Below are 20,466 nucleotides of genomic sequence, written 5' to 3'. Positions count from 1 at the left end.
CAAGAGCACCAAAATTTCATCACCTTCATACAAAAAGCTTACCATTGTCAGCAAAGCCCCTGCTTGCCAGGGGTAACTCAAACCAAATAACATGGCTAAATGTAACTTTAAGGGAAAGAGAAGCACAGCCATATATGGTGAATGAATAAGAAGCACCACTTTGTCATTAGACTTAGTGACTACTCTGGATAAGAGGGGCTTGTCCAGGTGAAAGAGACGGATATTAAAGACAGAGTAGGGGAGTATTGGAAGGATTAAAAGATCGAGAAAAAGGAGAATATAGAATTCAAGGTAATGGCAGGGTTTTGCTTTTATGGAAAACATTATTCTTTGAGATAAGCAGGAAGTGAGGATGGTAGAGGATGGGAGTGAGCGTGTGCAGTTCATAGATGGTCACCCCTTTTTACCACTTCTTGGGTTTTTTTTCTAATGTGAAATAGGAAAAACCAATATAATATTCTCCAAATATTAACACAATAAGTATGACAGAGTCAGGCTCAAGTGAAAAGTAAATCTATTGAAAAATATAACTCAAGATTGGAATGGTGATCCAAATGGAAGGAAAGCTGCTCAAGGATTAAATGAGAAATTTCTGGGAAATAGTGTTTTGGTAAGATTGCTAAAAATGGTAACACTGACATTTATCTAATGTGATGTGAGACGAGAAGGGAAGAGATGGTAACTGAAATGGATGAGTTCGTCACTGTTAAAGCTTCTCCGGCAAGGTGGGACTCAGGTTGAAAAGAAAGAGTTGCCGAGAGCATAAACAGAAAGCTGGGGTGATAAACCAGGGAAGTAGCTCATCGTTTGGGAGGGAGACTATGTATTGGCCACTTTCTTCTACCCAATGAAAAGTATGACTTTGAAGACACTTGATAAACTAAATCCTTTAAAGATATAATGATGGGGGGGCAAAAAAAGATATAATGACGACTATTTATGAGTCCAATTAAATCAAGTAACATTTGTATGCTGTCTTGTATAAACCTTCCAGAAGAGACTCCTACCAGAAATACTCTGTCATTGCAATAACTACCATAGGGCAGCTCATAAATCTGCCATGTTGATGAACACATGCATATGTCATGGGAGCCTAGAGTATTTTATCCAGCAATAAAGGATGGATTGTAGTAAATTTATTTTGATACACTAAGATATAAATCATTTTTAAAATGATCATTAGAACTAAAGGCATGAACATAGTAGAAATCAAGTGAATCATTTAGGAAAACCCTTTATTAGGGTTAAGGATTTCTTTTTTTAGAGTCCACTACATTGAAATAAATTCTAGATTGTTTGATATTGCATGTAGAAATATTTACATCTCTAGTTTAAAATTCCAGAAAGAAAGAGCCACCGAGAAGCCCTCTAATCTATCATACAAGCATCTAACTGCTACTTATTTATATACTGAAGAATATGAGAATTATTTCACAGAGCAAGTTGAAAAGTTGAAATGGTTTTTGCCATTTCCCCAGCGTATTGTCCCTGTGTTGCAATGCATTTCCATTGCTGCCTTAATTGCAATTGTAAACTTGTATTGGAGATCTTTCTTCTTATCTTCTATCCCTCAGATTAGGAGAAAAATTGTATTCCTAATATAAAACAAAGCAGAGAAGGCATTACATAATCAGGCCAACTCCACGTGGTCAGGCAAACCTCAACCAAAACGTAGCCTATGCTTTAGCTCTTTCTAGTGGGGATTGGATCAAGTCCAGAAGGAAAAGGCTTTAATCAATTGTTTTTAGGTAGAGAGTCTATAACCCCCTGATTTGAAAATCTTCAAACAGTAAGTCTTGTAGAGATATAGCACACTTGCCAAAATTGCATTACTGCTTCAAACCATCACAAATTACACTGCACTTTAAGTTTTATTACCAAGTAAGACAGCACACAAATTCATTTCCATGTCTGTTGCCAATTTAAATGAATGGCTGGCTCCTGCCAGCTCAGGAAGGCACCAGAGAAAATGCTACACAGATCATTGGTGCATGCAATAAATGATAGCAGAGCTCTTGGTCATTTAATCTCAGGGCAAAATTTATATTTTAAGTAGGCTTTAAAAATCTAATGTGAATTATGCCATAGGAAGGATATAATTCAAAAAGCAACCATGTTAAATGTCTACTACATACTCAGATCCTTCTACATGCTCTGGGTGAAAAGATTTAAAAGATGTGAGCTCTGTTCTCACAGCACTTCCAGCTCCAGAGGTCAAGCAAGCAAACACACAAGAAAGGAACTCAGATACTCTCAGGGGCTAAATTAAGTACCACAAATTTCAGAGGATAAAACGGGCCTGGTATTTCATGATGTGACTGCATTTGAGGATGCCATCTCAAAAGACAAGTTAAAATAGTGTCACTAGGGTCATCCCTAACCAGCATACCTGAGGTACTATTTTTTTTTGAGGTACTATTTTTTAAAAGACTTATTTAGTGCTTACATCGTCTCTGTCTTCAGACACACCAGAAGAGGGCATCAGATCCTATTACAGATGGTTGTGAGCCACCATGTGGTTGCTGGGAATTGAAATCAGGACCTCTGGAAGAGCAGTCAGTGCTCTTAACCCCTGAGCCATCCCTGCAGCTCCTTGATGTACATTAGAGCTACAAAGATGTGGAGAAAAAGAAACACTCCTCTGTTGCTGATGGGATTGCAAGCTGGTACAACCACTCTGGAAAACAGTCTGGCAGTTCCTCAGAAAATTGGAAATAGTTCTACCTGAGGACTCAGCTAAACCACTCCTGTAATAGCCAGAAGTTGGAAAGAACCCAGATGTCCCTCAATGGAGGACTGGATAGAGAAAATGTGGTACATTTACACAAGGGGGTACTACTCAGCTATTAAAAACAATGACTTCATGGAATTCATAGGCAAATGGATGGAACTAGAAAATATCATCCTGAGTGAGGTAACCCAGTCACAAAAGAATACACGTGGTTTGTATTCACTGATAAGTGGATATTAGACCAAAAGCTCAGAATACCCATGATACAACTCACAATCATATGAAGCTCAAGAAGGAGGAAGACCAAAATGTGGATGCTTCAATCCTACTTAGAAGGGGGAACAAAATAACCAAGGGAGGAAGAGGGAAGACCTGGGAGGGAGAGAGGAGGGGAAGGGGAAAGGGGACAGGATCAGGTATGGGAGGAGATAGGGGAGAAGTACTGAGAGTCAGGAAATTGAACAGAGGTGTGCAGCAGTTGGGGATGGGGAACTGGAGGGAGCCACTAGAAAGTCCCAGATGCTGGGGAAGCAAGAGGTTCCCAGGACGCAATGGGGATGACATTAGCTGAAAAACCCAACAAAGGGAAGAGAGAACATGTAGAGACCATATCCAGAGGTTAGGCACAACACCCATTTAAGGATGGGGCCGCCCACCCAGCCCAAAATTTTAACCCAGAATGGTTCCTGTCTAAAAGGACAAAGAAAGAGTGGAGCAGAGTCTGAAGGAAAGGTTATCTAGAGACTCCTCCATCTAGGGATCCATCCCATCTGCAGACCCCAAACCCAGACACTATTGCCGATGCCAATAAGCTCTTGCTCACAGTATCCTGCTTTAGCGGTCCACTGAGAGGCTGTGCCAGAGCCTGACCAATACACACACAGATGCATGCAGTCATCCATTGGACTAAGCGTGGGGACCCCAATAGAGGACTTAGGGGAAGAACTGAAGGAGTTGAAGGGGTTTGCAGCCCCATAGGAAGGACAACAGTATCAACCAATCAGAGCTCCCAGGGACTAAACCACCAACCAAAGAGTACACATAGAGGAACCCATGGTTCCAGCTGCATATGTAGCAGAGGATTACCTTATCTGGCATTGCTGGGAGGAGAGGCCCTTGGTCTTGTGGAGGCTCAATGGCCCAGTGCTAGGGAATACTAGGGAGCTAAGGAGGGAATGGGTGAGTGAAGTGCCTTCACAGAAGCAGGGGGAGGGAGAGGGCATGGGGATTTGTGGAAGGTAACTGGGAGGGGGGTACATCATTTGATGTAAATAAATAAAATAACCAATGCAAAAAAAGAGAGGTAGGGAGCTCAAAAGAAGTGTAAATTTTCTCTATGAAACACCCACAAAATTGAACAGAGAATAGAAATAAACATAATTTATTTTGTTTAACAAGAACAAGAAATGAGAAAACACACACACACACATAGAGAGAGAGAGAAACAGAGAGAGAGAAACAGAGAGAGAGAAACAGAGAGAGAGAAACAGAGAGAGAAACAGAGAGAGAGAGAGGAGTTTAGTGTCTGACTCCTGTTCTATATCAGTGTTTCCACTTCTTCCATCCATCTTTTAAGACTATACATCTTCCTTAAATGACTATATTTCTTCCTTAAACCCTTGCCCTCTAATTTACATATCAGGATTTCTAGAGGAAAGCCAACATTAAACATTAATTAAAAGGAAGTTATCAAAAGATTATTGAGTAGTTGACAAAAACTTTAGGAGGAGTTGAGAACCAGCCAAACAGCTGAGAGCAAAATATCTTTATCTAGTATTTAATCCCAGGATTTGGGATTAGAGCCAGGGGTAGGGTTGCACTATAGGTTCAGAGATAACTTGGTCTACATACTAGGTTCTAGGCAAGTCTTGTTACACAATGAGACCCTGTCTCAACAAAATGGAGTACCAATCTCTAAATACAGCTCCTCCCAGAGCTACAACTCCCACAGACTACAGCCTGAGTTCCTGCCAAGAACTTAAGTCTACGGCATGGTCAGAACCAGTGGCTCTTCTGACCAGAACCTCTGTCTTACAGACATCACTGCCTGCCTACCACGGGGCTTTTGCATCTTCCCCTCTGCCCACCCCACCCAGAAAAAGAATGCACGCAGGTCTCTTCCTCCAGATTGCTTACTTGCTGAAATCTTACATAAATGCTTCCGATTACTGGAGCTCAATCAGCACCCACGGAAAACCCAGTCATGTGAAACGAAGAAGAAAATAAATTATGAGAAATATGAATTCAAATTATAATCATTAAACCGAACACAGAACAACTCGCAATTTCTTTGTGTGCGCTAGAATTGCAGTCACACCCCAGAGCTCAACACGTCTACAGCTCCATTACTTATCTACCTCCGGGAAGAGTAAAGAAAGTCCTACCAGCTACCTAAATGGCACATATAAATTAGAATTTGTTTTGTTTGATGTTTTTACTTTTTTGACTGTCTCAAAAAAAAGGTAATACTCATTATTCAAAAGTGGTTTTTTTAAATAGACAAAAAAAAAAAAAACAACAAGCAAACAAACAGAAAAAAAAATCTCATGAATTTCTTCCTTGGACAGCTTCATCCCATTATATTCCCATTATATTTCCTTCCTTTCTCTCTCAATGTGTTTGAAATTATTTTGCATATGTAATTTGTTTTTTTTTCTTTGTTGTTTTTCTTTATTCACTTTACATCCCAACCGCTGCCCCAGCTTCTGGTTCTCCCCTCCCACGTTTCCTTCCCATTCTTCCCTCTCCTCTTCTGATAGGGTGGAAGCCCCTCCCTGGGTATCCCCCAGCTGGCACACCAAGTCCCTGCAGAGCTAGGTGGATCCTCTCCCACTGAGGCCAAACAAGGCAGCCTGGTTAGGAGATCGTTCTATAGGCAGGCAACAAACAGATTTAGGGACAGCCCCTGTTCCAGTTGTTGGGGGACCCCCATGAAGACCAAACTGCATGCAAGGAGCCTAAGTAAACCTTGTCTTTGTTCTTTGGTTGGTGGTTTGGTTTCTGAAAGCCCTCAGAGGTTCAGGTTAGTGGACTCTGTTGGTCTTCCTGTGGAGTTCCTATCCCTTCCGGGTCCCTCAATCCTTTTCACAACTCTTCCATAAGACTCCCTGAGCTCACGCTATTTCCATGTGGGTCTCCGTATCTGTTTCAGTCACCTTGCTGGGTGACTCTCTGAGAAGACAGTTATGCTAGGCTCCTGTCTGCAAGCATAACAGAGAATCACTAATGTCAGGGATTGGTGCTTGCCGATGGGATGGGTCTCAAGTTGGGCCGGTTATTGGTTCACCACTCCCTCAATCTCTGCTCTGTCTTTGTCCCCGAATTTCTTATAGACAGGACAAATCTAGGATTTGTTTTCTAAACTGTCAGCCAAGTCAGTCTTCTCCATTCTTCCTGCGTGTTACCCCAAATACTGTGCCCGTTTTATTTTAGAGGCTGTTTTGACTGCCTCGTCTTGGCTTCCAGAACATCTATGTGTACACAACAATAACTCCTGCTGACTGACATTTGAAAAGTCCTGTAAAGTGATAGTTTAACAATTTTGCGTAATTCACCCCATTCAGGGCTCATGCTTCCCTCAATATACATTCTACATTAGCTTCAAACCAATGCAAACCAATGCAATAAATCTTTTAATACAAGACCCACTCATCTGAAACTCAACCCTAAGTGATGACTCTACACTGTTGCCACTGTCTTTCCTCTCACCTAGAATGTGCTTTTCATTCAACCCCAATTTATGATTATCAGCTCTTTCCAAGCTGAATTAAAGACCCCCTATTTCAAAAGCCCTTTTCATCTAAACCAAACTTTTCATCTATCTGATTTTGATATCTCTTGGTGGCTATACTCCATCAGTCCTTTATCTTGTCCATTGGGCGGCTTTTATTGTCATTTCTATGTGGATGCTTTCTTCCTAGTGAGGGTAATCAGTCCCTAGGGAGAGAAGGCCATGTCTGTGTCCTGTGTACTCCACCTCAGAGTGTACCTGTGCTACCCTTGCAGTAGATGCCCGAAGAGATGGGGGAGCAAGCAACGGGGTTGAGCTTTGTAGATTCATACACAAGGCTTGAATTCAAAAGGTTTCCAGATAAAATTTTACTCAATTTGACTGATGCTTTTATCATTCTCTGATCAACCTACCTACATACATATATAAACATACTTACAACGTGAATAATTAGTGGAACGATGAACCCAAGTTGGAAATCTTTCAAAATAAGATTCTTACTTGGGGTAGAGGTAGAAAGTTTGAAATGTAAATACTGATAATTGTTTTAGTACCTTTATCTTCCTGGTGGCAGATATGTGCCTGGAGAAGCTAACAGTTTCTACAATGTCATCTTTAAAACATGTGAGAACCAATGGAAGCACATAAGCATCAGGTGACAGCTAAGTTATTCAACTAAAAGGAACACTGTTCAGGTATTACTGCACTAAATCTCTGTTCTGATCTCTGGCAGGAACCTGCCACAGGTACATCTTAATGACCTGTCATAACCCAAGCCACTAAGTGAATGAGATATGGGACAGTCCATGCCACACATACAGAAGAGCTCATCTACATTTCGGGGCAAGACGTTCAATTGCCTAGTTGTGCTACGAATTACCTGATATATTTTCATGATATATAATTTATAACATTTCCCAAAAAAGCATAAAGCAAAAAACAAAAAATTTTTGTTATTAATACAAATTTTGAACTCTGAGATGGCTTGACCTTGGTAATTTTTTGTCAGTTCAGAGGGCCATGATAGTTGGTGTTTTTGCAAGATTTGTCGTTTAGTAGTACATAATGAAATGCTTCTTAAAGAAAATAACAAACTATGACCTGACTCAATATTATTTGCATATTTTGTCCTTTTAATCATTACAATGCTCTGTAAAATGGATGTTCTTTCGTTTATTTTATAGATGAAAGAGAAGCTTAGAAAGATTAAGTTAATACTTGGCAAAGTCAGTTTCCAAACCGAGAACAATTTGATTCCAAATGCCATGTTCATAACCATTAAAATACGGTAATGACTCTTAACTCTAAAAACAACAGTTCTGATTCAAATAAAACTTTTATTAAGAAGGCCCATTATACGATCTGAAGCTGTCACCTTTCCATTAAAAAAAAAAAATTCAAGGCAATGCAATGTGGGACTTTTAAGAAACCAAATATTTGGATTTGAGGGGCTTCGGGTCACCTCCTCGGGATCTACCTTTGGATTGTACGGAAGCAAAGACTCTTGGAATTGCGGCAGCAAGAAAACCTGTCCCATCTGTCAGTGCAAGAAAACGCAAGGACAACGCAGCTGACGGGCATAACTTAATCCTGAAATGGGAAAGCCTCAGCGACAAGGGCTTCACCACAGCGAGCAGTATTGCCAACCAGAAAGTCGGTTTGTTGAGTAAAGAGAAGGTTGAATTAGAGAGCAGCAACCCAACTTCCACTGAAGAGGAAGAAAAGATAAATCTGGACTATGATAAAGGACCTGAGGCATTGTGTGAGGAGGTACAGGCCATCTTGGGCGGCTTGACTAAAATACAGTAAGGGAAACTGGAAAACCAAGGGAATTCGTGAATTAGAAAATTACCAGTACAGGGAAGCAACAGGCCGCTCTGTTTCACATGTGTGCCACAGCCTTCTTTTATGAGGTCTCCCTCCGGCTCTCCGAAGCATACAAGAAGGAGCTCCTTCTGAAGCACACCATTGGCCCAGGGCTGGCCCACACTGCAGACCGAAACCTCGGCCTGACCTACCTGTCCATGTGGCTGCACCAGCCCTACATAGAGAGCGACAGCAAGCTATAGCTGGAGAGCATGCCTGTAATCCCAGCTATGGAGAAGCAGATACAGGAGGATGCCTAGAATTCACAGCCTACCTAGCTAAGCAATTATTTTATTTTATTTTTCACTTATTCATTCTACATTTTGCTCACTGCCCTCCCTCCTGATCAACCCTCCCACAATCCTTCCCTCCTCCCCCCTTCTCCTCCGATCCAGTGGGGGACCTCTGCGTACACCCTGGAACTTCAGGTCTAGGCAAGACTAGGTACTTCCTCTCCCACTAAGGCCAGACAAGCAGCCCAGTTAGAAGAACATAACCCATTTACAGGCAAGCTCTTGGGTTATCTCCAGCTCCAGTTGTTCGGGACCCTCAGCCAACCAGGAAGGCCTGGTACTGGGGCAGTAGCTGAGAGCTTACATCGCCCTCTCAAAGCAATGATGGGGAGTGGTGTAGGCGTTTGAAGCCTCAGAACACACTGCCAGTAACACAGCTCCTTCAATTAAGTCACACCTGCTAATCCCTCTTAAACGCTTCAGTAACTAGAGACTGGATATTCAAATACGTGAGTTTAGAGAGGGGGGGTCATTCTCATTCAAACCACCACATTCAACTCCATGGCCCCCATAAGTTTGTGCCCATATCATAATTCACAGTGTCCATGCTCCAATTTCAGAAGTTCCCACAGTCCATCACAGTCTCAACACTTTCTAAAAGTCCAAAGTGTCTTCTGCGACTCAAGGCAATCTCTTAACTGTAATTGCTTGTATAATCTAAAAGCAAATTAGATACTTCCAACCCACAGTGGCACAGAATATACATTACCATTCCAAGGGGAAGAGATGGGGTATAGTGAGGAAATACCAGACCAAAGTAAGACTGAAGCCCATCAGAGAAGCCGCCAAATCCTCTAACTCATACCTCATATTAAAGGGCTTGGATGGTTCTTGACTTTCGGCTTTGCTGACAGCAGCTACTCTCTCTTGGGTGGGTTCCACTGTTTGCAGCTCTCTCTGGCAAATGCCTGTTAGATCTGACATCCCCAAGATCCAGGGGTCTCCCGTGTAATTCAGAATTGACTTCCACATCTTCACTCCACGGCTGGATCTTCATTAGAGTGGCTCTCAAGAGATGTGCCTGGCCTCGGTGCTCTCTTAACACTGGTGAAGCTACTACAACCCCTTTTCTCATGACACTAAAGCCACACAGACAGCACCACCAAGTTCGGCTGTCCGCTTGGGATGGAACCCGGCCATCCTTGAATTACATTATCATAAGCTTTCCTCGGTTGCTTTTATTTTTGCATATGCTTTCCTGTATTTTAAGAACGTAAACTTTCTTTTAGGTATTTTCTCTTTACAAGTTGGAACCTTAGCTGGGTGGGGTTTACCCTGAGGGAGCCACTCCCTTTATTCCATTTTGTATCAGATCTTTCTTCCACAGCAAGCTCTCCCCCACCAATTAATTTTTGTTGGTAATCTTTTTCTCCTCAAACTATACGTTTTGAATTTCTCTCTGCCCTCCTTGCGTTTTCCATTGTATAGGTGCATAAGAGTGATTACTGATAACCACGTGACAGAGTCAATATTATGCTGTCTAGAAATCTCTTCTATCGATGAAATTAATTCAAAACTTTTCAGTTTAGCTACAGGAATGTTTTTAGTACTAGGCAGAAAGCAGAAATAGTCTTTGCCAAAATATACAAGAATTGTCTCTAACCAGTTGCTAATATTGTTACCCTCTGAAACTCTTCAGCTAGCCCTTCATAGTCTCCATTGCTCTCAACACTGTTATCCTCTATATTCCTACTAGAATGACTCACTAAGCTCTGCTTACAGTATTCAAACAATTTTCTAGGCCCAAGTCCCAGAGTCTTTCACATCCCTACAAAACAGCAGCCTTGTCAGGTCTGTCATAGCAATACCTGATTCACATTACTGACTTCTGTCAATTACTTCTCTGTTGCTGTAAAGAGATACCATAGCTGAGGGACTGATTTTTAAAAAGAATTGTACTGGACATGCACACGTGTACAGAGAGAGAGAGAGAGAGAGAGAGAGAGAGAGAGAGAGAGAGAGAGAGATTGAGAACAGGGAATGGATGGTATGGGATTTTGAAAACTCAAAGCCTGTCCCTGGTGGCATACGTCCCCCAGTAAAGCCATGTCTTCTAATCCTTCCCAAAAAGTTCCATCAGCTGGGGACCAAATGTTCAAACATATGGAAGCCATTCTCATTCAAGCCACCACAGGAAGGTAGCCCAAAGTCCATTCTGACATTACACCCAACTTGCAGTCCAGGATATCAATGCCGTTTTCTTTGTGTTTAATGTGCATTTTAAGTTTTTAGAAACCCATGGGAAGAGTAATCTACGACAAGCTCAGTATGGAAAACAGACATGGAATAATCCCAGTAGTCACTCTCCCAAGGGGAAGGGAAGAGTACAGGAAATCTAATTACAGCAAAATAACTCTACAACAGCCGTGTATTACAGTTCTTAGATAATCCTCTTGGCCTTCTATTACATTACTGTCTGGCAGTAATGTATTTGACTGTCGTTCAAGGTTCTTAGCTCTTCCCTCTACAACACCATTGCTGAATGGTTTTTGCAGAACTAGAACATAAACATTGTAGACTATATTGGTTATATAAAATATGTGCTCTTATTTACATTTTAAATTTTAATATCCTTCCTTGTCCTAGAAAATCAGAGCACCTAATCCCAAAAATTTTTGTTCGCTTCATTATCATCTTTGTCACAAAAATAAATAAATACAATACATTTTAAATAAAACCCTGCGTGCAGTGATTAGAAGAAAGATAAAGAGGTAGAAAGAAGTCAGAAATGAAATCTAACAGAAGCAAATAGAGAGGTTTGGAAGATACATAAGTGTAAAAGGAGACGTTTAAAGCTTAAAAAGAAATAATTATAGATGGTTTTGAATCCAACCAGAGGTAGGAGAGGGTTATTAACAGATAACCAGATAGGGCAGCCAGCTGCCCACTTATGTCAGCCAAATCAGACAGAAGCAGAAGTAGATTCTAGGATTCAAAGGTTTAACACGTAATATACAGATTGGTGTGGTGGCTCATGTTTACAATCCAGCACTCAGGAGTTTGACTCGAGAGAATTGCCATGAGTTCTTCAGGGCCAGCCTTGGCTACATAGAAAGTTCCAAGGTAATCAGAGATTCATACAGAGACCCATTCTACAGAAAATAGAGGTAGGCAGGAAGAAGGGAGGGAGGCATGGAAGAAGGAGTCAGGGAGGCATGAAAGGAAGGGATACAGGGAGGGAGGGGGAGGGAGGGAGACACATACGGAATTCTCCAGTGTGCAAGAGGACAGCCAACACAACTCAAGCATCTTGTTGATACTGAACTGTAGGAAAGCCATCTGAGCAAAGAACCAGAAGTAGATAAGCAGGAACTCTTGCGATGGAATTTCCACGAGGAAGTGCTTCTGTGGTTCCTCCTTCCACCTTGGATTCTGGTAGAAATTGGCATGAAGGTAGGACATCACCATCAGGCTCCTGGGACCGCTGCTGAGAGCACCAAACAGGAAGGCCTAGGGGAGCAATTTAGGGATGAGCACAAAAACTGTGCAGCAGGAGTCCAGAGTATGAGTGGCCAAAGTGTTGTAAGCACAGGAAAATGGACTGGGAGAAGTGAGAAGAGCTGAGAGGGTGGAAAGTACAATAGAGGAGACAGGGAGGAATCCAAGATGTGTTATCAGACTAAAACCTATAACCAGAAATCCTATTCCTACCCATTACAACTTAATAAAGGTGTCAAGGGAAACCTAAGACGGGTCAAAATAAAGCTCCTCACAGAGAAATGGTGGAAAAGGTCTTTAACAGATTTACTTAGGTCATCATATCGAAAGTACATGGAGATTATGCACGAGAGCCAGCATCTTCAGTTGCTGTTCTGGCTGGTTTTGTGTGTCAACGTGACACAAGCTGGAGTTATCACAGTAAAAGGAGCCTCAGTTGTGGAAATGCCTCCATGAGACCCAGCTGTAAGGCATTTTCTCAATGAGTGATCAAGGCAGGAGGACCCAGCCCATTGTGGGTGGTGCCATCCCTGGGCTGGTGGTCTTGGATTCTATAAGAGAGAAAGCTGAGCAAGCCAGGGGAAGCAAGCCAGTGAGTAACATCCCTCCATGGCCTCTGCATCAGCTCCTGCTTCCTGACCTGCTTGAGTTCCAGTCCTGACTTCCTTTGGTGATGAACAGCCATGTGGAAGTGTAAGCTGAATAAACCCTTTCCTCCCCAACTTGCTTCTTGGTCACGATGTTTGTGCAGGAATAGGAACCCTGACTACAACAGTTACTAAACTCTCAGTTGAAAATAAGAACCAGTTCCATCCAGTGTAATGCAGTGTAAAATCTCAGGTGATAAACAGGTAGGTCAATGGTACTGACTGTTCTTCCAGAGTCGATTCCTAGCACCCACGTGGGATCCCACAGTGGCCTGTAACTGCAGCCTCCGGGAATTAAATGCCCTCTCTGACTCCCACGGCACCGTGTATGCATGTGGTACACAGATACAGATGTTGCCAGATTGTTTATTTCATACACATGAAGTAAGAATACGTTTTAAATCTTAATTAATTAAAATCTCATCCCACCATAGAAGCATTGACTCCGTGTGCTCATGAGCTCCTGTTATATCTACTCGAAGGTGCTATGGGCCTGGATAGAAGAAGATGTGGTAATATTTCATGTCATCTTGAGGCAAATTTATATAGCTCTATTCAAAACCATCAAGGTTAAGAATCAGAATGCATAATAAAAGTGCTCGGATGAAGAATGGCTTACTGGAAAGAGCCCTGGACTATGTATGTGTTAAAAAAAATAATAAAATGCGGGGCAAATACCTTGAGAGTTTGGATCAGAAGAATAATGATTAATGCTCTCCCAAATTCCTTTCGCACCCAAAACTGTATTGATCTTTTGAGTTGGATTTTTTTATAAATTAATCTTGATATTCTTTTTGTAAGTGACATGTGCAAAAGATCCAGGTCAGAGGCTGGAGAGATGGCTCAGTGGTTAAGGGCACGAATTGCTACTGCGGGAAACCTCAGTTCAGTTCCCAGCACCCACAAAGACAAGTTCACTACCACCCGTAACTCCAGATTCAGAAAGATACAGGGTCTCTGCTGCGCTCATATTGACATACTCACCCAGTCATGCACACATACACATAATTACAAAGTAAATCTTGAAAAGGATAGATTGAGGGCTGAACCAATCTCTATGCATAGTATTTTGAACCCCACCATGAGCATGGGCATGAATGTGTGTGTGTTTCCTCTTGTAAACGTTGAGGACTTATCTTTGCACAGACTCCTGGTAATTTACAAAAAAAGAAAACAAATTGGAATTCTGGGAGTGAGAAGAGTAGAAGTGAATGCAGAAAAAAGTTCAGAAAATACTGGTCCTTCCTCTATCCCCCACTGCCAATTGGTCACTGAAATTCAGGAAAGTTAAAAAAAAAAAAGTCTCCCCAGGTCACCCAGCAACCAACACACACAGCACGACTGTGTCTCTGTTCCAAGTTCCTTTGCCTTTCTGTATAATTTTCATTGTTCTGATACTTTCCATAAATATAAATCAACGAGCTCAGAGTCCAGGCATTCACAACAGTGATGGTCATTGAGACCACATGTGAATAATACACTGTCCATGAATTAGTACATGGTTCATACATGTGATAGTAAGGGTATGTAGTGACTGCAGTCAACAGAGAGGGCAGATGGACAGAACTGTGTGAGTTCATGGGGATAGGCAGGTGTCCAGGCAAAGCAATGATGGGAGCCTCAACTGCATGCCTGGCAGTGAGCAGATTGATCTACAGTGTAGAGGAAAGGGACAGGAAGCTGGGAGATGAACACGCCTGAGAGAGTTGAGGGAAGAAGCCCAGGACGGTGACCATGTCACAGATACATACAAGATTTATGCCTTTATCTACAATCCCAGGACCTGACATGCTCACAGCACATCAGTTTCCTGGAACACACCAATGTCAAGTGGCTGGACTTCACTAATCTTTAAACGCCCATGTCAAATATGCCAATGATTTCATCTGAAGAACTCTTAAGGAGAGAGTTTCTGTGTCCAGGGCAAATGGTGTGCCATTGAATAGGTTCTGAACCCGGCAACTCAGGATCACTTGACCCTAACTCCTGGACTTTAGAGAAATACCAAGAAATTTGCAACTTAAATAAAATGTAAAACAAAATAAAATCTTAAGAATCAAAACTTTTATTTTAATATTACTTTTATACATTTTACAGTCCAGTCATTATCCACCTCCTGGTCCTCCCTCCCACGGTTCCTCATCCCATTCCTCCCACTCCTGTCTCCAAGACTATGTCCCCACTCTCTATCCCCCCACCCTCGCCAGGCCTCCCCACTCCCTGGGACTTCAAGTCTCTCGAGAGTCAGGTGCCTCTTCTATCACTGAGACCAGACCAAGCAGGCCTCTGCTGTATGTGAATCAGGGACATTGGACCAGCTAGTGTATGCTGCCTGGTTGGTGGCTCAGTGTCAGAGATCTCAGGGGTCTGGGTTTGTTGAGACTGCTGGTCTCCTCCTCAGCTTCTTCTAGCATTTGCCTAATTCAACCACAGGAGTCCCTGACTTCAGTCCAATGGTTGGGGTTAAGTATATGCACCTGTCTCTGTCAACCGCTTGTTGGGCATCTCAGAGGATACACCACAGCATCAGTAATAGTGTCAGGCCTTGGATCCTCCTCTTGAGATGGATTCCAAGTTGGGCTGGTCACTGAACCTCCTTTCCCTCAGTCTCTTCTCCATTTTTGTCCCTGTAGTTCTTTTAGACAGGGATAATTCTGAGTTGGAGTTTTTGACTGTGGGATGGCAATCCCATCCCTCCACTTGATGCCCTGTCTTTCTACTAGGGGTGGACCCTGCAAGTTCCCTCTCCCCACTGTAGGGCATTTCATCTAAGGTCCCTCCTCTGAGTCCTGAGAATCTCTCACCTCCCAGGACATTCTAGAGGGTCCCCCACCTCCTACCTCTGAGGTTGCCTGTTTCCATTCATTCTGCTGGCCCTCATGGTTTCACACTTGTTGACCCCCCCACCCCCAATACCTGATCCTGTTCCCCTTTTCCCCTCTCCTCTTCCACCCAGGTCCCTCTCTCCCTCTGCCTCCTGTGATTTCTTTCTTCTCCCTTCCATGTGGGATTGAAGCATCCTCACTACTAATAAGTGGATACTAGCCCAAAAAAGAACAAAATACCTAGGACACAATCCACAGAACTCAAGAGTTGAAAACTCATAAGTGTGTCAGACTAAGAAAGTTAATTCAGTGAAAATTATATTTTTGTTTTTGAGAATTTCACACATGAGTGTACTGTATTTGTATCACTTCATCCCTCCTTCTCTCCCCCACCCCAGTTCTTCCTCTGCCCACTTGCCACCTCATCTCAAATTCATAACCTCTTCTATAAGTATTGTGTTATATATCATGTGCATATGTATGTGTGATGCAGCCTACATCTCAGATATATATGACATGCTGTGCCTGTGAGTCCTATTAGTATTGTCCACTTGTTTATGTTTTAGGGCTGAATATTGGGGTTTGGGAAGCCAGCCAGGGGACTTGTCCCTTGAATAAACAGATTCTTCCTCCACCAGTAGTGATTGACTGCCTGTCATTCCTCATCTATGGGTGGTGCCTTGTGAATTTTCTCCCATAATACACCCAAGGAGTTTGATTTTATCAGTTGTGCTGGTTTCTGAAAGGCATATTTTTCCTAACCATTTTCAAATATATGAAATATAAATATTGCCTTTTATATTATATATTAAAATCTCTCAATCTTGTTTATCAATTTGATAAATAAAACTTTATCACCTCTAATTTTTAGAGCTTTTTTTAAATGAGTTTTACATGTTTTTCATTGGTCTGTTGATCACTGAATTGCCTCTGGTGAAATTTCATTTCCTGTCCTTTACCACTTTAATTCTGGAGTATTAATACCTTTCTTATCAGTTTTTATTACCTATTTGCACTTAAATTACATCAAGCTTTTCTTATCTCATTTCAGAATATCTTACTGGGTGTTCTTTTCATTTCGCTGGTGAAAACTTTTCTATAGGTCATAGGAAAGTGGGTGGCAGAAAAAAAACAAATAAGAGAGGAGAACATTGCTATTTTTAGCTAAGATCAATTAATTCATTTCAAATAACTTACTCTTTATTTTTAGTTATGTGTATGGTAGGGAGGGGGCATGTGCACTGGAGTCCTGGTGCCGGTATAGGCTGACTGAGTCACAGGATATGGATACTGGGAACTGAATTCAGACCTACAAGACCACCGAGCTATTGATTACAAAGTCACCTCTCCAGCTCCCAATATTTATTTATTTACTTATTTACCTATTTGCTTATTGATTCTTTTTCTCTTTAGAAGCAACTTCTCCCTTTTGGATCAAGGTATAGCATACCTAGAGAATTGAAAGCAAACATTAAGGGACCCTCCAAACCTGTTCCTGGCACTTAATTGCCCCCCAATGAAGGCCTAGTGTTAGCACTGGTATCTCTGGTATTCACTGAGGTCTCCTCCGACTCCAAGCCTTGGCAACTAAGTCACTATTATTACCTCAATTTCTTATTCTCACATTGTAAGACATTAATTCGGCAGACTCCTCATATCATCCACCTCTGCAAACAACCTCGACACAAAAATATTTGGTTAAGTGTTGTGTGTCCACTGAATATGTACAGATTTTTTTCTTTTCATTATCTGCTAAAGAATATAAGTACAGCTAACATAGCATCTCCATTGAACTATTATTAAATACTATAGCAATACATTAGACAAGATGAAAGATACATGAAGTTTATATACAAATACCACTCTACTTTTTCCATGAAACTTGGGCACTCTTGAATCTTGGCATCTGCAAAAGGGCTGGGTACCACCCCCCACAGATCTGGGTAACAGTTGCACTGAACTGTATTCAATTCTTGCCTTTTTCCCCTTTCTTTTGTGAGACAGGATCTCACTAAATATACCATGCTAGCAGCTACAAAGTAGTGAATGACACAGGCTTTTCCTGCACTATCAAGATGGATACTTAGGAGTCAGAATATCTTTTGTAAATTTAAAATATATTTTTTTTCCTGATTTTTTTTTATTAACTTGAGTATTTCTTATATACATTTCAAGTGTTATTCCCTTTACCGGTTTCCGGGCAAACATCCCCCTCCCCCCTCCCCTTCCTTATGGGTGTTCCCCTCCCAACCCTCCCCCCATTGCCGCCCTCCCCCCATAGTCTAGTTCACTGGGGGTTCAGTCTTAGCAGGACCCAGGGCTTCCCCTTCCACTGGTGCTCTTACTAGGATATTCATTGCTACCTATGGGGTCAGAGTCCAGGGAAAGTCCATGTATAGTATTTAGGTAGTGGCTTAGTCCCTGGAAGCTCTGGTTGCTTGACATTGTTGTACTTTTGGGGTCTCGAGCCCCTTCAAGCTCTTCCAGTTCTTTCTCTGATTCCTTCAACGGGGGACCTATTCTCAGTTCAGTGGTTTGCTGCTGGCATTCGCCTCTGTATTTGCTGTATTCTGGCTGTGTCTCTCAGGAGCGATCTACATCCGGCTCCTGTCAGTCTGCACTTCTTTGCTTCATCCATCTTGTCTAATTGGGTGGCTGTATATGTATGGGCCACATGTGGGGCAGGCTCTGAATGGGTGTTCCTTCAGTCTCTGTTTTAATCTTTGCCTCTCCCTTCCCTACCAAGGGTATTCTTTTTCCTCATTTAAAGAAGGAGTGAAGCATTCACATTTTGATCATCCGTCTTGAGTTTCGTTTGTTCTAGGGATCTAGGGTAATTCAAGCATTTGGGCTAATAGCCACTTATCAATGAGTGCATACCATGTATGTCTTTCTGTGATTGGGTTAGCTCACTCAGGATGATATTTTCCAGTTCCAACCATTTGCCTACAAATTTCATAAACTCGTTGTTTTTGATAGCTGAGTAATATTCCATTGTGTAAATGTACCACATTTTCTGTATCCATTCCTCTGTTGAAGGGCATCTGGGTTGTTTCCAGTTTCTGGCTATTATAAATGAGGCTGCGATGAACATAGTGGAGCACGTGTCTCTTTTATATGTTGAGGCATCTTTTGGGTATATGCCCAAGAGAGGTATAGCTGGATCCTCAGGCAGTTCAATGTCCAATTTTCTGAGGAACCTCCAGACTGATTTCCAGAATGGTTTTACCAGTCTGCAATCCCACCAACAATGGAGGAGTGTTCCTCTTTCTCCACATCCTCGCCAGCATCTGCTGTCACCTGAGTTTTTGATCTTAGCCATTCTCACTGGTGTGAGGTGAAATCTCAGGGTTGTTTTGATTTGCATTTCCCTTATGACTAAAGATGTTGAACATTTCTTTAGGTGTTTCTCAGCCATTCGGCATTCCTCAGCTGTGAATTCTTTGTTTAGCTCTGAACCCCATTTTTTAATAGGGTTATTTGTCTCCCTGCGGTCTAACTTCTTGAGTTCTTTGTATATTTTGGATATAAGGCCTCTATCTGTTGTAGGATTGGTAAAGATCTTTTCCCAATCTGTTGGTTGCCGTTTTGTCCTAACCACAGTGTCCTTTGCCTTACAGAAGCTTTGCAGTTTTATGAGATCCCATTTGTCGATTCTTGATCTTAGAGCATAAGCCATTGGTGTTTTGTTCAGGAAATTTTTTCCAGTGCCCATGTGTTCCAGATGCTTCCCTAGTTTTTCTTCTATTAGTTTGAGTGTGTCTGGTTTGATGTGGAGGTCCTTGATCCACTTGGACTTAAGCTTTGTACAGGGTGATAAGGTTGGAACGATCTGCATTCTTCTACATGTTGCCCTCCAGTTGAACCAGCACCATTTGCTGAAAATGCTATCTTTTTTCCATTGGATGGTTTTGGCTCCTTTGTCAAAAATCAAGTGACCATAGGTGTGTGGGTTCATTTCTGGGTCTTCAATTCTATTCCATTGGTCTATCTGTCTGTCTCTGTACCAATACCATGCAGTTTTTATCACTATTGCTCTGTAATACTGCTTGAATTCAGGGATAGAGATTCCCCATGATGTCCTTTTATTGTTGAGGATAGCTTTAGCTATCCTGGGTTTTTTGTTATTCCAGATGAATTTGCAAATTGTTCTGTCTAACTCTTTGAAGAATTGGATTGGTATTTTGATGGGGGTTGCATTGAATCTGTAGATTGCTTTTGGTAAAATGGCCATTTTTACTATATTAATCCTGCCAATCCATGAGCATGGGAGATCTTTCCATCTTCTGAGGTCTTCTTCAATTTCTTTCCTCAGTGTCTTGAAGTTCTTATTGTACAGATCTTTTACTTGCTTGGTTAAAGTCACACCGAGGTACTTTATATTATTTGGGTCTATTATGAAGGGTGTCATTTCCCTAATTTCTTTCTCGGCTTGTTTCTCTTTTGTATAGAGGAAGGCAACTGATTTATTTGAGTTAATTTTATACCCAGCCACATTGCTGAAGTTGTTTAGCAGCTTTAGTAGTTCTCTGGTGGAACTTTTGGGATCACCTAAATATACTATCATGTCATCTGCAAATAGTGATATTTTGACTTCTTCTTTTCCAATCTGTATCCCCTTGATCTCCTTTTGTTGTCTGATTGCTCTGGCTAGAACTTCAAGAACTATATTGAATAAGTAGGGAGAGAGTGGGCAGCCTTGTCTAGTCCCTGATTTTAGTGGGATTGCTTCAAGTTTCTCTCCATTTAGTTTAATGTTAGCAACTGGTTTGCTGTATATGGCTTTTACTATGTTTAGGTATGGGCCTTGAATTCCTATTCTTTCCAGGACTTTTATCATGAAGGGGTGTTGAATTTTGTCAAATGCTTTCTCAGCATCTAATGAAATGATCATGTGGTTCTGTTCTTTCAGTTTGTTTATATAATGGATCACGTT

General features: G+C 41.7%; 1 pseudogene; it reads left to right on the top strand.

The window, feature by feature from the left end:
* Nucleotides 1–675: 675 nt before the first annotated feature.
* Cinp-ps1 (cyclin-dependent kinase 2-interacting protein, pseudogene 1) lies at nt 676–8,587 on the top strand (annotated as a pseudogene).
* The last annotated feature ends 11,879 nt before the right edge of the window (nt 8,588–20,466 follow it).

The sequence above is a fragment of the Rattus norvegicus genome, chromosome 20, assembly GCF_021556685.1.
Source record: "Rattus norvegicus strain SHRSP/BbbUtx chromosome 20, alternate assembly SHRSP_T2T, whole genome shotgun sequence".
Classification (NCBI taxonomy): Eukaryota; Metazoa; Chordata; class Mammalia; order Rodentia; family Muridae; genus Rattus; species Rattus norvegicus.
Note: the sequence above shows the minus strand (reverse complement) of the source record. Positions and strands in the feature narration are given on the sequence as shown.